Source organism: Rana temporaria, chromosome 4 (genome assembly GCF_905171775.1).
Source record: "Rana temporaria chromosome 4, aRanTem1.1, whole genome shotgun sequence".
In the NCBI taxonomy this organism is placed as follows: domain Eukaryota; kingdom Metazoa; phylum Chordata; class Amphibia; order Anura; family Ranidae; genus Rana; species Rana temporaria.
This window is the reverse complement of record NC_053492.1, coordinates 221,510,106-221,531,664: the sequence shown is the minus strand read 5'-3', so window position 1 is coordinate 221,531,664 and position 21,559 is coordinate 221,510,106.

The following is a 21,559-nucleotide window of genomic DNA, read 5'->3' as shown; positions in this document are numbered from 1 at the left end:
GCTGTGTCCAAGCAACTTCACACAAATGTAAACAAAAGCCACATGGTGTGGCTTCTCTCTCTCTCTCTCTCTCTCTCTCCTCACACAGATTGTCTGTGAGAGAAGAGAAAGAGACATTACTGAGGTACAGTGATACTCACAGCCTATCACATAGTGTTTACACAGCCACAGCACAGTAATTTCAACATGTCCCTGATAACTGACCAACCATGTACTATGCAATAAACTGCAGCCAGCCACCTGTCACCTGTCAAAATATCACCAAGACTGCCAGGAACAGTGTCCCTGATTACAGTGACAGACATATTACTATACATCAGCATCCTGATCCCCGCTATATCAGCATCCTGATCACCTCCATTCCAGTGTCTTGACATCACCATACCAGAGTATTGATCACCGCCATACCAGTATCCTGATCACCTCCATACCATTAGCATCCTGTTCATTACTGTACCAGTTTCCTATTCACCACCATATGAGTGGCATCCTGATCAAAACCATACCATCATTCTAATCACCACCACACTAGTGTCCTGATGACCACCATGTCAGCCTTCTTTTTACCACCAGAGCAAGTGTCCAGATGACTGCCATGTCAGCCTTTTTATTACCACCATAGCAAGTGTCCTGATCATCTCCATACTAGTGTCCTGATCATCTCCATACTAGTGTCCTGATAACTGACACACTAGTGTCCTGATTACTGTGACACTAGGGCTTGTCCCTGGTTGTAGTAAGCCCAGACTGCTATATACCAGCACCAGTGTCCTGATAACCACCACGGTAGTGTCATCAGACCTATTGTCCCTGACCTGATTGCAGTGAGGTCAGACCACTATACATCAGCATCAGTGTCCTGGTCACTGCCACACTATTGTCAACAGTACAGTTACATCAGAACCTTAACACCATCTCCAAAAAGATTCTAAGCATGACAGATGAGAGGTGCTGGACACGTATCTGGTGTCTGTTATCTTTTCTACGGACAAAATGATCCAATTTTGCTATCTTCACCAGCAGTATTATACACCGGCTAGGCTTTACCAAATGCTCAGGAGTGAATCTGCCCTCTGTCATAGATGTATGGGGGCGGAAGGCACTTTCCTACATATGGTGTGGGAATGCCAGAAGGTGAGACCATTATGGTCACAGGTAACTGAATTTATATCGGATAAGTTTGACCTGCCTAATATTTTCTCTCCCTTACGTTGCCTCCTGGGGGGTTTTGAGCAGGAGGAGATGAATGTACACACCAAATTGTTTCTTAGGATCCTGTTTTTTGGAGTAAGGAAACTCATTGCTAGGCGATGGATTCATGACGAGCAGCTGACGCTGGGGATGTGGATAAAAATAATAAATGCAGATGTGATGCTGTATAGGATGACCTACGAAGCCAGGGGGGCCTCCAAGAAGTTTAAACAGGTATGGTTTAGATGCTGGCACGGTTATCTGCACACATGTGTACTTACTGCTCAATATTCTATTTTTTTATGTAATACCTGTCTGATGGTTTTGTACGATTATTCTTCTTGTGCACAATAAAAAATCTTTATAAAAAAAAAAAAGCATGACAGTAGAGAGTAGAAGGGAACTCTCATTCTCAGACGCAGATTCTGAAAATGAACCAGTTGAGATCAGTGGCTCTGTAACTAATTCAAAAAAGAAAGGGGTCCAAACAACAAGAATGAGGCATTCTGAAGAGCAGTAGGAAACCCCTAACAGCACAATAACTCCCTGTGAAGTGGTGTGCACCAGCAGTGCAGTGTCTATTAGGGGCACAGGGTAACTGAGAACCCCACTATGATCTGTGCTAGTCGGACTCGCTGTCCAGCCACACTGGAATGTTGTATGTATGTATATATTGTGTGTTGTCTCATGCTGTTGTGGACTCTTTGCTGGGATCGTTTGGGGGTGTGTTTGTATTCCATTGTTTTATTTTGTCTGTCTGCCTTGGAAGAAAAGTATATTAGGGATGTGTATCTCTGTGGAGGGGGGGCTCCTCCAACAGCCCTCCCTGCTGATAAGACTGTTTACTGATGAATAGTTTTAATACACCCGACCTGTGTGTCTATTGTTATTGGACAGTTTACCCTGCCCTGAATCCAGGGGGGAGTGTCTCTAAATTGTATATATGTGGTAACATGTGTTTGATTAAAGAGCGCCTGCTGATTTTCACCCTATACTGTGTTACGACTAGTGACTGGGTGGGCTAAAGGGTCTTCGATAGTGCTGGTTCTTGACAAAGTATACCAGCGGACATAGTCCTTTTGAGGACAAGGGTTCATCACAGCTACCTTCAAGTTTTATTAAGTCTAAATAATGTTTTTGAATAAGTCCTATAGCTAGATTCAGGTAGCCCCGCGCAACTTTAAGGCGGCGTAGCGTATCGTATTTACGCTACGCCGCCTTAAGTCAGAGAGGCAAGTACTGTATTCTCAAAGTACTTGCCTCCTAACGTACGGCGGCGTATCGTAAATGCGGCGGGCGCAAGCGTGTCTAATTCAAAATAGGTTGAGGGGGCGTGTTTTATGATAATTTGCTTTGACCTGACGTGATTGACGTTTTTTTGGAACGGCGCATGTGCCGTCCACCTACATTTCCCAGTGTGCATTGCGGCTAAGTACGCCGCACGGTCCTATTGATTTCGACGTGGACGTAAATGACGTAAATCCCTACTCACGGACGACTTACGCAAAAGACGTAACATTTTTGAATTTCGAAGCGGGAACGGCGGCCATACTTTAACATTGGCTACACCACCTAGGGGGAAATCTATCTTTAGGCGGCCTATCTCTTACGGAAACGGCCTATCTGTACTGCGTCGGCCGGGCGTACGTTCGTGAATAGGCGTATCTAGTGATTTACATATTCTACGCCGACCGCAATGGAAGCGCCACCTAGCGGCCAGCCTAAATATTGCACCCTAAGATAGGACGGCGCAAGCCGTCGTATCTTAGATAGGTTTAAGTGTATCTCTGTTTGAGAATACACTTAAACTTAGGTCGGCGTAGATTCTGAGTTAGGTCGGCGTATCTACTGATACGCCGACCTAACTCTATGTGAATCTAGCTACTAGTGTTTGACTGGCCTAAGAGTAAAATGCTTTATTCAAGATGCCAGATATTTATTTTTCTCATTATCTTTCCCTTCCCTAGCTCCCTTCCCTCCCTTCCTACCCCCTCCCTTAATTTCCTCCCTTCTCTAACCTTCCCCCCCTTTTTTTTATATATATATATATATATATTGCGTGATTGCGCTACCAAAAGTGTACATTGGTGACTTCGATACTACATTTTTATAGATCCAATTGTATTGTTTGCCTGTTTTGACAATGGGTTCATGGTTGTATGGCGGCTGCCTAATAATTTCTTAGATAATGTAGCTTGATCAAAAAAAAATTGACATCTCTTTTTTTATTATTGCAGTAAAGAGAATTTTACCTGCATAGTTTTGGGACCCTCCCACTACCCCACCCCAAATTGTAGCATTTCACTGCTCTAATAGTTACTTGAAGATTCAATTTATTGCTTCTACAAATTGATTTACCTTTGAGTACTTTGGAGTTTGAGTGTCCAACGTATTGTTACCTAACCTTATTATTGTTCCCTCTTATGCCTCGTACACACGACCAGTTTTCCCGTTGGGAAAACTGCCATGACAGCTTTTGGTGTGGAAAACTGGGTGTGTGTATGCTCCATGGCAGTTTTTCCAGAAGGGGAAACCGACGGGAATCGTGGCAGGAAAAATTAGAACATGTTCTCTTTTTTCCTGCCGCGATTCCTGTGGTCTTTTTTCCCGGCAGTTTCCCTATGGGAATCCTGATCGTGTGTACGGGGCATTAGAGTTTTTTTTTGTCTCACTCTGGTTAGGACTCTTTGTTTAGTATGGTAGGCTTTTGTTTTATTTTTTTTATTTTTTTCTCATAACACTTATTTATTTTCTCAGTGAATGACTCATTGCTCTTAGATACAATGGCTTATTCCATGCTGAGTAATAATCCTTATATTATTTCTCCATTTATTATTTCTCACAATATTTCTCACAATGTCAAGGAATTTAAGAATATGAGATGAGGTCAACTTTACTGAGAGAACTTAACCACTTCAGCCCTGGAAGAATTTACCCCCTTGCTGACCAGAGCACTTTTTGCGATTCATCACTACGTCACTTTAACTAACATTTGCGCGGTCATGTGACGTTTCACCCAAACAAAATTGACGTCGCAGTGTGCTACGTTTATCTTCCTGTGTACCATCTTTGGCTCGTCCCTGACTTCTCCTGTTTGCCTGTGACCCTGACCTTTTGCCTGTCCCTTGGTTACCCTTGTCTGCCTGTTGCCCTGAACTCGGCTTACCCATCACTATCTCTTGTCCTGGTTGCTGCTTCCCCTTTCTCCCTGCGGAGCGTGACCTAGGGGATCCCAGGGATCGCGACCTGGATCCAGCTGCAGCGAAAGGCCATCCTCACCACTAGAGGCTTTGGTGAACACAAAGCTGGGTCTTAGACTCCGCGCCCTGGGGAATCTTGGGTTTCACGCTTCCTCTCTGATTGCAGCAGTCGGCTATAGGGTTCACTACCCTGTGGTACATCCCTGACCCCAACGGGGTGCACTTGTCACCTGGCCACAGGTGACCTGACAGTTTGAACAGCCATGAACCCGGCCGACGTGCCACGCCCCGCAGACGATTCATCACAGGGCATTGTTCGCAGTCTCGAGACGCATGAAGCTAATCAGGCTCAGGTAATGCGTTTCCTTCAGGATCTGGCTCCCCGCTTTGATCAGCTTCAGACCTCATTGGGAACCCCGAACCTGCAACCCCAAGTACAACCAGCGGCTGCGCCTGTCGCACCGGTCTATTCTTTTCCCATTTTAATTTCACGATTACGTACAAATCTGGTACCTGCAACGGTCGGGCTGACGTGCTCTCTAGGTCCTTTGACACTTTGGACGAGGAGCCTACTCTTGAACCCGAACCGATCATTCCAACTTCATGCATTGTTGCCCAATTTACCACCCTGGACTCAAAAATTCCTCCTGGTAAAACCTTTGTCCCCACTGAGCTAAGAGCTAAAATCCTTTGTTGGAGACATGATTCCAAGTGGCGGGCCACTCTGGATTTCTCTGGTCCTTCTTACTAATCAGTCGTCACTATTGGTGGCCTAATCTCCGCTTGGAGGTCAAAGACTATGTCAAGGCTTGTCATGTCTGTGCTCAGTCTAAATCCTCCACACAAGCTCCTGCTGGTCTCCTCATGCCCCTGCCCATTCCTAAGGAGCCCTGGGCTCATATTGCCATGGATTTTATCACTGATCTCCCACTGTCCAACGGTAATACGGTCATTTGGGTGGTAGTCGATTGGTTCTCCAAGATGGCTCATTTTGTTCCCCTTCCTGGTCTTCCTTATGCTCCTGCCTTGGTCCCCATTTTTGTTTGAGAAATTTTCCATCTCCATGGGGTTCCTTCTCATATTGTTTCTGACAGGGGTGTTCAATTTACGTCTCGCTTCTGGAGAGCCTTTTGCAAATCCCTCAATATTGCCTTGGATTTTTCCTCTTCTTACCATCCTCAATCCAATGGGCAGACGGAGAGGGTTAATCAGGAGTTAGAGGTTTTTCTTCGTACCTTAGTCTCCGCTAATCATGACGATTGGTCCTCTCTACTTCCATGGGCAGAATTTTCTCATAACAATCATGTAAATACCAGTTCGCAGAGAACACCCTTTTTCTCAGTTTATAGAAAACATCCTCAACCTCCGCTTCCCATGACCTGTTCTCCGGATATCCCAGCTTTGCCTTCAGCCCAGGAGTCCTTCAATTCCATCTGGAGTGATGTTCATGAATCTCTCCGGGCAGCTGCCGACAAATTCAAAGGCTTTGCTGACCGCCGCAGGCTTAAACCGCCTTCTCTTCAGCCGGGGGACAAAATCTGGCTCTCCACCAGGCACATCAAGCTCCGAGTTCCGTCTCTGAAGTTTGCTCCAAGATTCATTGGTCCATACACTATAACGTCTAAACTGAATCCGGTTTGTTCAAACTTCAGATTCCCAAAAGCTTCAAAATCGCTAACTCCTTCCATGTTTCCCTTCTGAAGCCTTTAGTCCTCAATAAGTTCTCTCGTCCTCTCCCTACCATGGCGCCAGTCTCTGAGGATAATCAGGAATACGAGGTCAGTCAAGTTCTGGATTCCCGACTCTGTAGAGGCGCTCTTCAGTACCTCGTTCATTGGAAAGGCTTTGGCCCCGAGAAGAGGTCTTGGGTCCCTGCATCAGAGGTCTTTTCACCTCGTCTGTTGAAGAAGTTTCATCTGAAGTTTCCCTCTAAACCTGGACCCAGGCGGGGAAGAGGGAGGCCTCGTAAGAGGGAGGGTACTGTCATGGATATGCAATAAAGTCTGGCAGCTTACCTGTCTCCATTAATTCATTAGAGGCCTGACTCTGTTCTGGCTTCCTTTTTATCATCTCTCCTTCCTGTATGGCCCCACCCCAGGCCATCCCAGGAAGTCTATATTAACTGTTGCACTGCAGGTCTGCAGTGCTGTTCAACCTTGTTGTTAGCTTAAGTTCCTGACTGCAGTGTGCTACGTTTACCTTCCTTTGTACCGTTTTGGGCTCGTCCCTGACTTCTCCTGTTTGCCTGTGACCCTGACCTTTTGCCTGTCCCTCGGTTACCCTTGTCTGCCTGTTGCCCTGACCTCAGCTTACCCATCACTATCACTTGTCCTGGTTGCTGCTTCCCCTTTCTCCCTGCAGAGCGTGACCTAGGGGATCCCAGGGGTTGCCGCCTGGATCCAGCTGCAACGAAGGCCATCCTCACCACTAGAGGCTCTGGTGAACACACAGCTGGGTCTTAGACTCCGCACCCTGGGGAATCTTGGGTTCACCTTGTTGTTAGCTTAAGTTCCTCTCTGATTGCAGCAGTCGGCTATAGGGTTCACTACCCTGTGGTGCATCCCTGACGTCAACGAGGTGCACTTGTCACCTGGCCACAGGTCACCTGACACATTCCTTATCTATCAGGAAGGCCCTGTAGCTAAACACATTCTTTCTGATGCAGTGAGCAGGCTGCATAAAAACACTTCATCTCTCCTACCGTAACAGACTGCAAACCCCGGCAAAAATTTTTGTATATGCTCCAGTAACAGAATTAGACATGACACCCAATATCATTGTCCCTAATGTCCCTCTGAACCTGGCCTCTACATAGCATTGGGCAGAGGTGACTTCAGACTGAGCTAGAGTGTTGACTGGTGGAATCCTGTCTAAACCCCTTGGGATCTCCAATGGCACCACTGCCAAAGTTGCCTGCTCCCCCCCCTTATTTGCTCTACTGATGGAACCCCTAGCAACAAGGATTAGGGTGGATAAGTGCATCTCGGGAATGTTCACAATGACATGGAGCACAAAATAAGTTTCTTTGCCGATGATGTCATACTTCTGATCTGATAACTAACCCAGCCTATTCCATGCCAGCGATGCAAGACATAGTCAACAAATTTAGCTTAGCCTCCCTTTATAAACTTAATTGCTCTAAATCCCTGGTCCTTCCACTAAATCTCACAAGTAGACAAAAGTCTCTTCCGTACTACTCTCTACTTGGACAAGTCAATCTCTCTCATACCTAGGGATAACATCGATCCCCTCACTACAACACCTCTATGACCTTACCTACAGTGATTTCCAAAAAATGCTTCCCCAACTACTAAGTCAAATAAGCACAACTGGCCTATCTAAAATAGGAAGTATTGCCTCCTTTAAGATGCTGATCCTTCCCAAACTCCTCTACTTATTTTGCACAGTAATTATCCTTATACCTCAATCTTTCTTTACCTCAATACAAAAGCAAATTTCAAGATATATCAGATGTGCCCACCACATCTTAACTAGGGCACCATAAATGAGAAGGAATAAGCCTCCCTCACATCCAAACCTACTATTATGCTTCTATCCTGGACCAGCTCTACTACTGGTGGCACCCAACCTGGTCTACCATGGGATCGTCCTGCCTACCTAACAACCTGCATGACATCCTACTGCTTACTTTTGCAGATTTCCCCCCAACACAATGACTACGTGCCAGATTCTCAAAGAAGTTACGCCGGCGTATATAGAGATGTGCGGCGTAAGTGTAAAAATGCGCCGTTGTATATATGCGCCGTAGTCACAGAACCAGATACGCCAGAAACAAGGCTTCTCCCGTCCGTCTTAACTTGTTTAAGTTTACGCAGCGTAGGCACATATTTACGCTGATGGCATCCTGCGCTTCCATTGAATTAGTATTCAAATATGCAAATGATGTAGATGCGCTGATTCCCAAACCTACGCGCGATCGGCGCAGGCTACGCGCGGTGCGCATAAGACGAATGGCCGGCCTAAAGTTACCCCACATAAAGCAGGGGTAACTTTGCCCCAGACGTGAGTAAGTCAGCTTGAGAGCAAATACAGCAGCACCATCCCGGACAAGCTGAGCAACCACACTTATAGGACAACACATTCGTATGCCAACATGCCAGGGGCAGGCATGGTCTTAGCACTACTAGTGTGTGCAGAGGCAGAGGCGCATAGAAGGAGGAGGAGGAGGGCACGTGAGAGGGCACGGGAGAGGATATACCCACCGCGCATTAGCCTCTTTGCCATGGGTGATTTGTAGGTGTATCACCGTTTCAGATTCAGCCCTGTTGCTATCCTTGAAATTACCAGAGCCCTGCAGGATGACATCACCAGCCAGACACAATGCTCACATGCAGTGCAGCCACTGGAGAAGGTCCTGGCAACACAGCATTTCCTTGCCACTGGTTCTTTTCAGCGCACAAGTGGAGCCGTGGCTGGGATATCACAAACCAGCATGAGCAGATGTGTGCACCAGGTTGTCCCCGCAATCCTCAGACGCATGGCCAACCAAATCATCAAACCCACCCAGGAGGACCTGCGGCAGAAGGCAATGCGTGATTTCTGCCTAATTGACGGATTCCCACGCACCGTGGGGGCCATTGATTGCACCCATGTGGCACTACAGCCCCCCCGTGACACAGAGCACATTTATCGCAATCGGAAGCATTGGCATTCCATAAACGTACAGGTGATAGCCGATGCCAAATACCTCATATGGCACGTCCGTGCCAAACACCCAGGGTCCAGCCATGACAGCTACATATACCGTCAGAGCCCCATCCCAACAGAATTTGAACAGAACGTGTATGGGGACAGCTGGCTGGTTGGTGAGTGACATGGGTGTCAGGCATGACTGTCCCCCCCATGATGCAGACATCACGAGGGGCACATGCATGACTAACATCCTCCTGTCTTTTCCCTTCCAGGTGACGCGGCATATGCACTTGGGCCCCATCTCATGACTCCATTCCGGAATACCCAAACCAGAGGAGAGAGAAGATACAATGAAGCACACGCACGTACCTGTGGAGTGGTGGAACGCACATTTGGCCTCCTGAAGTCCCGTTTCCGATGCCTGGATAAGTCTGGGGGTACCCTGTTGTATTCCCCAAACTTTGTGTGCCAGATCATCGCTGCATGTTGCATGCTGCACAACTTCGCCGTGAGAAAGGGCCTGGAGATTGACCTACGTGATGACCTGACCCCCGAACCACACAGTCCCCCCCTGACCGAGGCTACCCCCGTCTGCTGATGGTACAGCAGTCAGGAGATGTCTCGTGGAACGAATCTTTGAATGTTAAAAACACACATTAATCATGGCACAATGAGAATGCACGCATGCACACCACTGTGGTCCCTAGCACACACACCTCACATCCATATCACATTGGATTAGACCAAAGTACACAAGTACACCGCGCGGTACTAAGGAGCAGCAACGCCGAGTCAAGGCCCCAATGATGTTGCTGTCCATTCATACGTCATTCATACGGACCTGGGGAGAACTTATCCCCAACGACCGAGGGTGACACCCCTTACTGCCAGGAGTGTCACCCCCCCCCCCCACATTCACACACCATTCACACTGTACTCTGCACTACTGCCTGTGTGCAGCAAAAATTACATAAAAAGCTCTTAACCAGAGCAAACATAAAAGAGAAAGCTCTTAACCAGAGAAAACCTAAAAAAAAAAGCTCTTAACCAGAGCAAACATAAAAAAAAGCTCTTAAACAGAGCAAACATAAAAGAAAAAGCTCTTAACCAGAGCAAAAATAACTGCAAAAAAAGATCACTTGCCCCGGCGTGGGATATGCCTGGTGCCCAGGCTCCTGGCCCTCACTTGCCTGGGGGGAGCCTCAGTTGGGGGGGTGGGGCATCAGGTGGAGGGGCATCCCCAGGTCCCTCCCTGGCTGCCTGTCTGCCCTCCAAAGCCACCGCTATGCGGCTGAGCACAGCCTCCAGGGAAGCTGTCTGGGCCTCCAGGGAAGCTGTCTGGGCCTGTACAGCCACTTTAAGGCACTTGACCTCCCCCACAAGTTCAGCCGTGGTAGTCTGCAGCTCCCCGAGGCAGGTGATCGTTGCTGCACTGTTTACAGTCACATCCTGGATGGCATCCGGTACTGCTCCCTTGGAGGCCAGGCTGTCAGATAGGCACCCCAACTCCACCACTAGTTCCCCCAAATGGCGGCTCTGCTGGTCCTGCTGCCTGGCCAGATTTTGTTGCAGCATTTCGGGCGCACCCCTTGTCTTACAGGTCGCCTTCCTGGGGACAGGAGTGGCTGGGGCCCTTGCATAGGGGGAGGATCTTGAGGGGCTGGATCTGAGGGGGATGGGACAGGAGGGACTGGAGAGATTCTGAGAGGACCCTGAGGGGATGGAGATGATGCGGGTGGTTGTTTGTGATGGTCCTGCCAACACATGAGATTCCTCCAAAAAGAGGAACACCTCCTGTTCTGTATGGACCACCTCCTCCTGGACCACCTCCTCCTCAACCACCTCCTGCACTGAGGACTGTCCACTCCCCTCCACCAAGGCCTTTTGGCTTCCCAGGGGGTCAGCCAGAGAACCAGTATGCTTGGGGGATGATATAGGACGGCCACTGGCAGCATCGGATGGCCCCGCTCCCTCCTGCACACCTGTGGATGACACAAAACATTCACATGTTGGTGGACCCACACACTTGTCACATGTTCCCTTCCCCCCCCCCCACACATGCTACACACCAGATAGGAGTTAAAACACACTTACCTGTCCTCATGGCCGGCTCACCTGTGTCGTAGCACTCCAATCCCTCCACCTGCTCCCTCTGAAGGCAGCGGGAAATGACTTGCTCCTCCTCAGTCAGCCGGATCGTACAGGGTGGCCCCCCTCCAGTGCCCCTGGAATGCTTGTTAATATTGGCAAGCTTGCTTCTCACCAAACCATGCAGGTCATTCATTTTTTTTTTATGTCCTGGGGGGTCCTGACCTCATGACCTACGGCATTCACTTGGCCAGCTATCCTCATGAGGATCTCATCCTTCTTGGACTTACTGGTGCTGCCACTATCTGCACCATGGAGGCGAGAATCATACCTCTCCATGGCAGATACAATAATTACACTCTCCTCTGGGGAGAAGTTTTTCTTCTGTCTCTCCTTCCTGGGACCAGGCATAGCAAAACAGCAATGTCGAATTAGCACAGACACCACCAACCCAAAAAATGGAGGAACTTTGCGCACGGCGGGCGCATGTGGTGACGCTCTTATGCACTGGGCCGGCCCATCTCAGGGTAAATTACACCTAATTTTGCTTTGCGCATGCACAGAGGGGCGGCGCACGTCTGGTGCATGCTCTATTCGGTCCGGACTTCATTTGCATGGGGTCACGCTTCATTAGAATGGATCACGCCCACTTCCCTCCTACCTTCACTTGCGCCGGCTTACGCTGACACATTTAAGTTGCGCTAGCGCATCGTAGGACGCATGTGGTCCGGGAGTATGGGACTTCTCTCTCCAAGTTAAGTCGGCGTAGCGGATCTCAGATGCGCTACGCCTGACTAAATATGCGCCGATCTCCGAGAATCTGACCCTACTTCCCCACCAATTACAGCCTAACTGACATCATGGAAGAAATTTATCCAGACAACATTAATAGATCACACATCTCATATCCTACAGATCCCCCTCAAAGTCCTTACAATACACTTGTCTAAACTTAAAGTACAACACTGGCAGAAACACAAGCTTACAAACATATCAGATCTCTACAATAATGACACTCTAAAAACCGTTGTAGGTCTACAAACTGAATACAATCTGGCTCAAACCGATGTCTTTACATATATGAGGATTTCCCATTTTCTCAAAAATTCAAAAGTACCCACTGTGGTCAAAATACCTGAACCACTTCACAACTTCTACACCTATACAAATTACCCAAAAGATGGTATCTCCACAATGTATTCAGCCCTCAGTGACAATCTTCCCTACTCCCAACTTGCCTCCCTCTCAAAATGGGTCGAGGAACTAAATAACAGTGTCACCCCTGACATGTTGTCACAAGCCTTCAAACACCTTCACTGCTTCCCACTGCTCTAACCACTGGGAATCATACCAAAAAACTATACACAGGTGGTAACTGACACCCTACCGGCTTTCCAAATTCTTCCCAGAACATCCTACTACTTGTTGGAGGTTCTGTGGAAGCATCCGTACCATTGCTGACATCCTGTGGTTTTCTAGATCCAGTTCATACTGCAAATTTTTTTTGCTCTAATCTCCACAATATCACAATCTGCTACGGTCCTTAACGCTTAGCTAGCATTGCTACATCTTGGAATAGAGAACCCCCCCCCCCCTGATCATGGGTGGTAATAATTCACCTACTTCTTGCGGCAAAAATAAATGTTGCCAAACTTTGGAAAATGACAGAGCCTCCATTCATCTTCAGTAAAATTGCAGATCTGAACCTTCAATGCGAGATGGAGAGGCTAGTTGCTAGACAAATCTTAAGTATGGAAACGTTTCTGCATCAATGGTCACCTTGGCTCACACACCCAAAATGTACAGGAACTACCTTAAGCTCTCCTTATGCCACAAATTCTTCCTGTCTCCATATCTCCTCTTCTCTCCCCCCTTCGGGAGTCAAAAATGTTTGTATATTTTTTGCCTCTGTTTAATCTACATTCCATAAGTTTGGTTATACCTCCATGGAATTAACTTTTCTCATTTCTGGTTTACCTTGCTCCAATCGGAACATCTGACTTGATGTAGAAAATGTATTACCTGTTCATTTTAATGAAAATACTAATAAAAAAAAAGGTTTTAATTAAATGTATTAGAGTAGAATTTTCTTCAATTGTAGCATTGCTTTAAATAAGGATTCCAATGTGATTACTAAAACTAAAGGATAATATGTATGTTTCAAAAGTTACAATACAATAGGTAGTAGAACAAATTATCGTTATTTCAAAGCAAACAATATCTGTCAAGATTAATGAATGATATTTGCCATTTGGTTTTGTTTTACTAAAAGCATGGAATTTGCTATCAGCAGCTATTGACATCACTCTTGCTGTTATTATTCAGACCACAAGGTGAATATCATTGTTCCAAATACTGAACAGTGGCAGCCAGCCATAGCGCTTTTCTTTTCTTCTCACAATAGATTGGAGATCCTACTAAATACAACAGAGTATTAAAAAAGTTAATGTTAGTGAATAAGGTGAAGCTGTGTTTTCTTTGAATACTCAATGTGCAATATAAAATATATATTTTTAGAGAATCAGTGGAAATTTAACCACTTAAGCCCCGGACCATATTGCTGCCTAAAGACCCAAGGGGTTTTTACAGTTCGGGACTGTGTCGCTTTAACAGACAATTGCGCGGTCGTGCGACGTGGCTCCCAAAGAAAATTGGCGTCCTTTTTTCCCCACAAATAGAGCTTTCTTTTGGTGGTATTTGATCACCTCTGCGGTTTTTATTTTTTGCGCTATAAACAAAAATAGAGCGACAATTTTGAAAAAAATGCAATATTTTTTACTTTTTGCTGTAATAAATATCCCCCAAAAACATATATAAAAACATTTTTTTTCCTCAGTTTAGGCCGATACGTATTCTTCTACCTATTTTTAGTAAAAAAAATCGCAATAAGCGTTTATCGATTGGTTTGCGCAAAATTTATAGCGTTTACAAAATAGGGGATAGTTTTATTGCATTTTTATTAATTTTTTTTTTTTTACTACTAATGGCGGCAATCAGCGATTTTTTTCATGACTGCGACATTATGGCGGACACTTCGGACAATTTTGACACATTTTTGGGACCATTGTCATTTTCACAGCAAAAAATGCATTTAAATTGCATTCTTTATTGTGAAAATGACAGTTGCAGTTTGGGAGTTAACCACAGGTGGCGCTGTAGGAGTTAGGGTGCACCTAGTATGTGTTTACAACTGTTGGGGGGTGTGGCTGTAGGAATGACGTCATCGATCGTGTCTTCCCTATAAAGGGAATGACGCGATCGATGCGCCGACACAGTGAAGCACGGGGAAGCCGTGTTTACACACGGCTCTCCCCGTTCTTCAGCTCCGGGGAGCGATCGCGACGGAGCGGCTATAAACAAATAGCCGCGCCGTGGTCCCGGATCGCTCCCCGAGCGGACCCGACCTCCGCATGTAGCGGGGGGGGTCCCGATCGGACCCCCCACCCGCTAATAGGCGAGGACGTACATGTACGCCCATGTGCCTGTACGTGCCATATTGTGGACGTATATGTACATGCGGGGGTCGGGAACTGGTTAAAATACATTTTATCTTATTCATTAACATTTACTTTGCAAAAGTGAATGGCCCTCTTTTCCTGGTGACCAGCCTTTATCTATATCCTCAGTGGTTGGGTTTTCTGTATTCTTTAGTAGTGCTCGTTGCTGGCAAATGTAGATCACAAAAATTGTGCAATTTCAAAAAATGAGAAATAAGTGCTTATCCATTAATCCATATTTTGAGGCACTATGTCCCAATAATGAGGCCCACATGGGGATTAATGTCTGTGATAGAGTTGGGAGAAAGGTTCGGGAAGTGCAAAAGTTCAGCCTGCACATTGCCTGTTCGCCCGTTTGGAGAACACCCAAATTTGCAGGGTGCTTGGCAGGATGTTCGCCCACCGAGTGCCCCACAATGCACATTGCACACTTCACAGTGCATTCTAGGGCCCTAATTGGATGAAGCCTTGCCACTGGTGTGGCGATACATATGTCTAAGGCCTGATGAGATGAGCTTCCTTGGGCTAAAAATGGTCCACACGCTGCTGTATTTTATCTCTGCATGCCGGATGACTTGCGTGACTTATCCTCCACCAACTAGGGTTCAAGCTACAATGTTTTAGTGCACTTTCTGCCTGGAAAACATAACTTTTTCTGGCCGCTGCTACAGCAGCGGCTGCAACAATACCTACTTTTTCAGGCATGTGTACATGCCTAATTTTTCTGGCCTCTGGTGCTGCACACTGTGGCTGCAAAAACAAAAGCAAAAAAAAAAGGCACATACATGTGTCAATTCCCCTTCGTGATCGTTACCTTGTTGTGGTGAAGGGGCTTGCGTATCACAATGAAGCAACCACCTCTATGAGTGTGTTGGCAATGGCAATGTTGGCACACCCCAGATGATAAGGTTGTTGCTTCATTGTGAACAGACCAAAATCGATCGGCTGGATAATTTTGCATAGAAAAAATATTAATTTTCTTTGTGATCGTCTAAGGTGATCATTAAAGCCTACTAGGGGGGCGTGGCTAGCACGGCATGTGAGCAGACGCTTTAGCACAGAGCTCCCGCATATTACCCTACATTGATCCGATTTCCAGCGGTGTACTTCGCCCGGTTCTGGCCCGAGTGACGACCGGAATACTTGCTGCATACCCTGAGTGCCTTGTCGGTGGATAACAGGCTATGATGACCCGAGGAAACAGAGGAGAAGGCTCAAAGCCGGATTTCCAACATGGCGGCGCTCCGTCCTCTGCACAGAAGGCTCGAGGGGGAGACAGGGCCAAGGAGGGAGGAAACAAATCAGCTAAGGATAAATCCGGAGAAGCTCCCAAAGACATGCGTTACTATGCGCTGAAAATGACCGAAAAGGCTGACCTCTCGGCCCCGTCGGATGCAGCAGAGGGACGCAATGGTGAGAACCTGGAGGACGGTGAGGCAGGGTGGGAGGCGCCGGCCATACTAGGGCAGACAGGCAGCGCTGCTGAGGAGATGGAGGAGACGGAGCCCACGGAGGAGGAGGAGGAGGAGGGTGAGCAGCCGACCTTAGCAGTTATCCTGAAAGCCATTAACAAGTGCACGGCCTCAGTTAATCACTTGCAAACCCGTTTTGGGAGACTGGAGGAAAAGGTCAGCTTGGTCAGGCATGACCTGCAGAAAATAAGGGAAAGAACGACGGCAGCAGAGGGTCGGATAAGTGACATTGAGGATAAACTACCAGCCATGATCAGAGAGTCTCAGGACACTACACGCTTGGCTAAAGCCATTGACCTGCGTGCAGAAGATTTTGAGAATCGCATGAGACGCAATAATGTGCGAATTGTAGGGATGCCTGAGAAGGTGGAGGGGCGGGATCCGACTCAATTCATAGAGCAATGGCTACTCACTGTTTTTGGCAAGGAAGCATTTACCCATTTGTACGCAGTGGAGCGTGCCCATAGAGTCCCTACTAGACCATTACCGCCGGGCCACCCTCCGCGTCCGCTACTGGCAAGGTTATTGAACTATCGAGACAGAGAAATTATTCTGCGGCTAGCGAGGGAACGCAGGAACGTGCAATTTAACGGGACACGGATCTCCTTCCATCCGGATTTTTCGGCCGCGGTTCAGCGGAGCAGATCACGATTTTCTGATGTCAAAAAGCGCCTGCAAAGGCTACAAGCCACCTACGCAATGTTGTATCCTGCAAAACTCCGTATCACCTCCGGAGGTCGTACCCATTTCTTTGAGAATGCAAAGGATGCCTCAGAGTGGCTGGATGCAAATGAGAACGCCCTCAGACAGGCCCGGGAACAGGTGGCTGATGAAGATTGAGTACCAAGTCACCTCGGTGCTTGCGATTATACACCCTTAAGTTCTTTCCCCCTTTCTTTTTTTTTTTCTTACGGGGCGAGTGAGCTGCTGGAAAAATACATCGATATACTGTTCCTTTAAAATGCGAGTTCGGAACTGTGTTTATCCATGGTATTTCCTGGATGGTTACCCTTGATTGGATTTCTTTTCTTTTCGTTTTTTCCTGCTGCGCAAAGCAGCCATGTGAATGGTATCACGGATACGTTGCCCGTAAATTGGCAGAAGATGTTTAGGTTAAGTCAGTGTGGAGGCGTACAGGTGGTGAGGGACCTACACAATGTTGGGCCTCCTCGGGCTGCTTCACCTCTCTGTGATGCCGCACTGCAACAGTTTGGAGCACCGTTGTGCTCGTTGAGCATGTATTTTTGTTTTTGTTTTTTCAGAGCACTGGAACGATCGAACTATGCATACATGAATGTTCTCTTTTGTACTGACACGGCATTCAAGCCTCTCCTGAACTGGCGATACGGATCGGTGGGACTGCTCCCCCTGTTGCCTAAGGTAGCTCATTACCTAGTAATTTACCTGCGAACAATTTTTTAGATGGCTACTGTACCGCTACTTTCATGGAATGTTAGAGGACTCAATGATCACTTGAAGCGTACCATGGTGTCCACTTTGCTGCGTAAACATTTGCCTGCCATTTGTGCCTTACAGGAGACACACCTGGTTGCTGACTCTGTTGCCTGGCTGGGGTTTCGATGGGTGGGGAGGGCATACCACTCCACTCACACCTCCTTTTCTAGAGGTGTGAGTGTACTGGTTCACAGCTCTCTTGATTACGAGGAAATTGATTCCGTGATAGACACTGAGGGGAGGTTCATTTTCTTAATGTGCCGTTTATATTCACTTACATGTATTCTTGCCTTTGTTTATATCCCACCGCCTTATAATAATTTGACCCTTAGGGCACTATTGGAATTTCAGGTTAAATACCCGGAAGTCCCCCTATATGTTATGGGGGACTTTAACTGTTACACAGACCCGGTCTTGGACAAACACCCGCCGGTTACAGCTAGGCGAGGGACCAAACGTACTGCACTGAAGAAATTTATGGATGAGGTGGGTTGGAGGGATCCGTGGAGGGCGAAACACCCAGAGTTGAAACAGTTTTCTTGTTTTTCTAAGAGCCATCATTCATTATCCCGTATCGATTTATGTATCTGCTCATTCGCGGCAGAACGATATGTGGCGGAAGTCGCGTATGCTCCGCGGAGTGTGTCAGATCACTCCCCGCTTGTGGTGCAGTTGGAGGCTCGTTTGCCTTCGACTCTGGAACGCGCCCCGTGGAAGCTGAATGCTTTTTGGCTTCAGCTCTTCCCCTCCCACGAGCAGATTGGGACACAAATTGCAGACTTCTGGGGGATTCACGAGGGGGGAACGGTGGAGACTGGTATCACCTGGGATGCCTTTAAGGCAATGCTTAGGGGAGTCTTCATTAGGGAGATACAGGCAATCAAGCGACACACTGGGGCTCAGAGAGAGGACATGGAGCGGCTGGCAGGGGACATGGAGAGAACGTTTGTGGCGGACCCCTCAGATCATAATAGGGAGGCGTGGCTGGCGGCCCAGGCGGCCTTGGGCCAAGTCACTGCCTCGGCGGCAGAGAGGAAGAGATTTTTTAATAAGCTGGCCTTTTATGAGGAGGGGGAACATACGGGTCGCCTCTTAGCTAAGATTGCTCATGCCCATCGAGTTTCCCCTTCTATTGGGGCTTTGCGCACTAACACTGGGCGGGTAACTAATTCGCCCCCTCAGATAATGTCCACCTTAGTGGATTACTACTCGTCTCTCTATGGGTCTAAGCAGGCCTACACGGCGGACGCCCTACACCAGTACCTTAATGCGGTGCGGCTTCCCCAGATGTCCTCTTCATCTAGGATGCTACTGGATGCTCCTTTAACATTGGGAGAGTTGCAGTTGGCGACCGGTGCGTTCCCTAACTCTAAGGCCCCGGGCGACGATGGGATACCTATAGAAGTCTATAAACAATATGCAGATTCCATACTACCCAGGTTACTGAAGGTGTTTAATGAGGCCAGGGAGGGAGGGGAGCTTCCCCGCTCTATGTCCAGGGCTACGATTGTGCTATTATTGAAACCTCATAAAGACCCCCTTGACCCGGGCTCATACCGCCATATATCCCTTTTGCAAGCAGATGTCAAGATCTTGGCGAAGGTCCTGGCGATGCGTCTTAATAAGGTGATTGCCACGATTATCCATTCGGATCAATCTGGATTCATGCCCCAAAAATCAACGGCCATCAATCTGCGCCGGCTTTTTCTCAACATCCAGTCCCGGGCTGATAATGGGGGGGACCGAGCACTACTATCGCTAGACGCCCACAAGGCGTTTGATAGCGTCGAATGGGCCTATCTCTGGGCGGTTATGCGCAAATTCGGATTTGGGGACGGATTTATCTCATGGGTTCAATTGCTTTATTGCTCACCAGTGGCTCACATCAGGGAGGGAGGCCAGTTGTCACCAGGGTTTGAACTGCACAGAGGAACGAAGCAGGGCTGCCCCCTGTCCCCTCTTCTGTTCGCGCTGGCCATTGAGCCTTTGGCGGCCATGGTCCGCTCTAGTACAGCCATACAGGGGTTTAAGTACGGTGAACTACATGAGAAAATAATGATGTATGCGGATGACACAATGTTGTTCCTGGGTGATACCTCTATTTCCCTTAGGGAGGCGATGAGGGTGATAAGGGAGTTTGGGGTGTATTCTGGTCTGGTGATTAATTGGACCAAGTCGTCACTGATGCTGCTGGATGAGACACCGGACCCGTCAGTGCTGACCTTATGGGATATTCCGCTTGCAAGTTCCTTCAGGTATTTAGGTATACAGATGACCCCCAAACCCCTAGATTATATTGGACTTAATTTGACCCCCTTGATTAACCGCTGCCGGGATAGTGTTAAGATTTGGAGTAAACTCAAGTTTACCCTTGCGGGTCGGACAAACCTTATAAAAATGATTCTGATGCCGCAATTGCTTTACGTCCTTCACAACACCCCGATGGTCATCCCCCTATGTAAATTTCGTATTATAAACTCGATTTTTAGGTCCCTTCTCTGGCAGTTAAAGCCGGCCAGGATAAAGCTAGAGCAGTTGCAGCGCCCAAAAGATGCTGGAGGACTGGCGTTGCCCAATCCCTGGCTCTATTATTTAGCCGCACAACTACAACACATTTCAAGGGCAGTTAGTCCCCGGACGGAAGTGCTTCTGAATCTGCTGGATTCCACGCCGGCGCTCCTTCGATTCACCACAGGGTCGGGGGTGGCGGATGGCCTTGAGGCCCTGCGTTTTAGTAAGTCTAATAAATTATTCCCCACTTATGTACTTATGCAAAAAATCTGGAATAAGGTCAGAACTATGCAGGGGGTACAGGGATTCACTAAATATAGTCCCATATGGAATAATAATCACTACCCGGAACTGGAGAAATTGCCCTATGGCTCCAAGTGGCTACAGTTTGGAGTATCTCATGTCCCACATTTTCCGAGAGGGTAAGTTGAGGCCCTTCTCGGAGCTCAAGGAGGCCTTCCAACTCCCTACCACAATGTATTTTTATTACCTGCAGCTTCGGCATGCGATTGGGGCCCAGGGGGAGGGGGGCCAGTGGTCCTTGGATTCCACCCCTATCTTCAATTACATGTTTGATATTGACACTTACAAGGGCTTTATCTCCTACAGCTACACAATGCTCCTTAACCTTTTTCATAGGGACTTTCCTATTAAGGTGGTTGAACGGTGGGAGCGTGATGTTGGCGCCTTCGAGGAGGAGCAGTGGGAGGAGGCCTTACAGGCTGTTCCCTTGTGTTCTCTTAATGTGGCTCAGCGGGTCTCGCAACTGTATATCCTTTTGCGGGTGCATTATACCCCAGCTAGACTGGCTCGCATGGGGGTGAGGGCAGATGCCGATTGTACCAGATGCAGTAGGGACCATGGAGATTTGATCCATCTCCTTTGGAGGTGCCCGAAGCTCCATCTTTATTGGTCACAGGTCCTGGATACCCTCACTAGAGTCTTTCAGACAACTATCCCTGCTGATCCTAAACACTGTTTGTTGGGCATACTTGATGCGCTGCCGCTGGAGGATGTATGTAAACAAGCTGTGGCGAGGGCTCTCTTCCAGGCCCGAAAGCTGATCTTGAGGCACTGGAAATCCACGGAGCCCCCTGCTCTGCAGGAATGGATCACCCAAATGGGAGACACGCTCCGCTTAGAGAAGTCGATTTACCAGCACAGGGGGGCGAGAGGTAAATTTGATAGCATGTGGGCCCCATGGTTAAATGTCCCCGGACTAGCCCCAGTGGATCTGGTTTATGACCGATTGTTTTAGGCTTTAAGACGGGTACTTTTGCCTTGTTTCTTACGGTGGGAGTGGGGGGTGTAACCCTTGCAACTAAGAGTGGTTCTCCAATGTTTTTTCTTTGTTTTCATTTTATTTCTCCCGGTCTATTATATATATATGCTGTGTTGCTTTTATGTATGCTGAACCTTGCAGTCTTTTTGGTCTGTATATACCCTTTTTGCTCTGAATCATGTATGTGTGTTTACTTTTTGTGCTCAATAA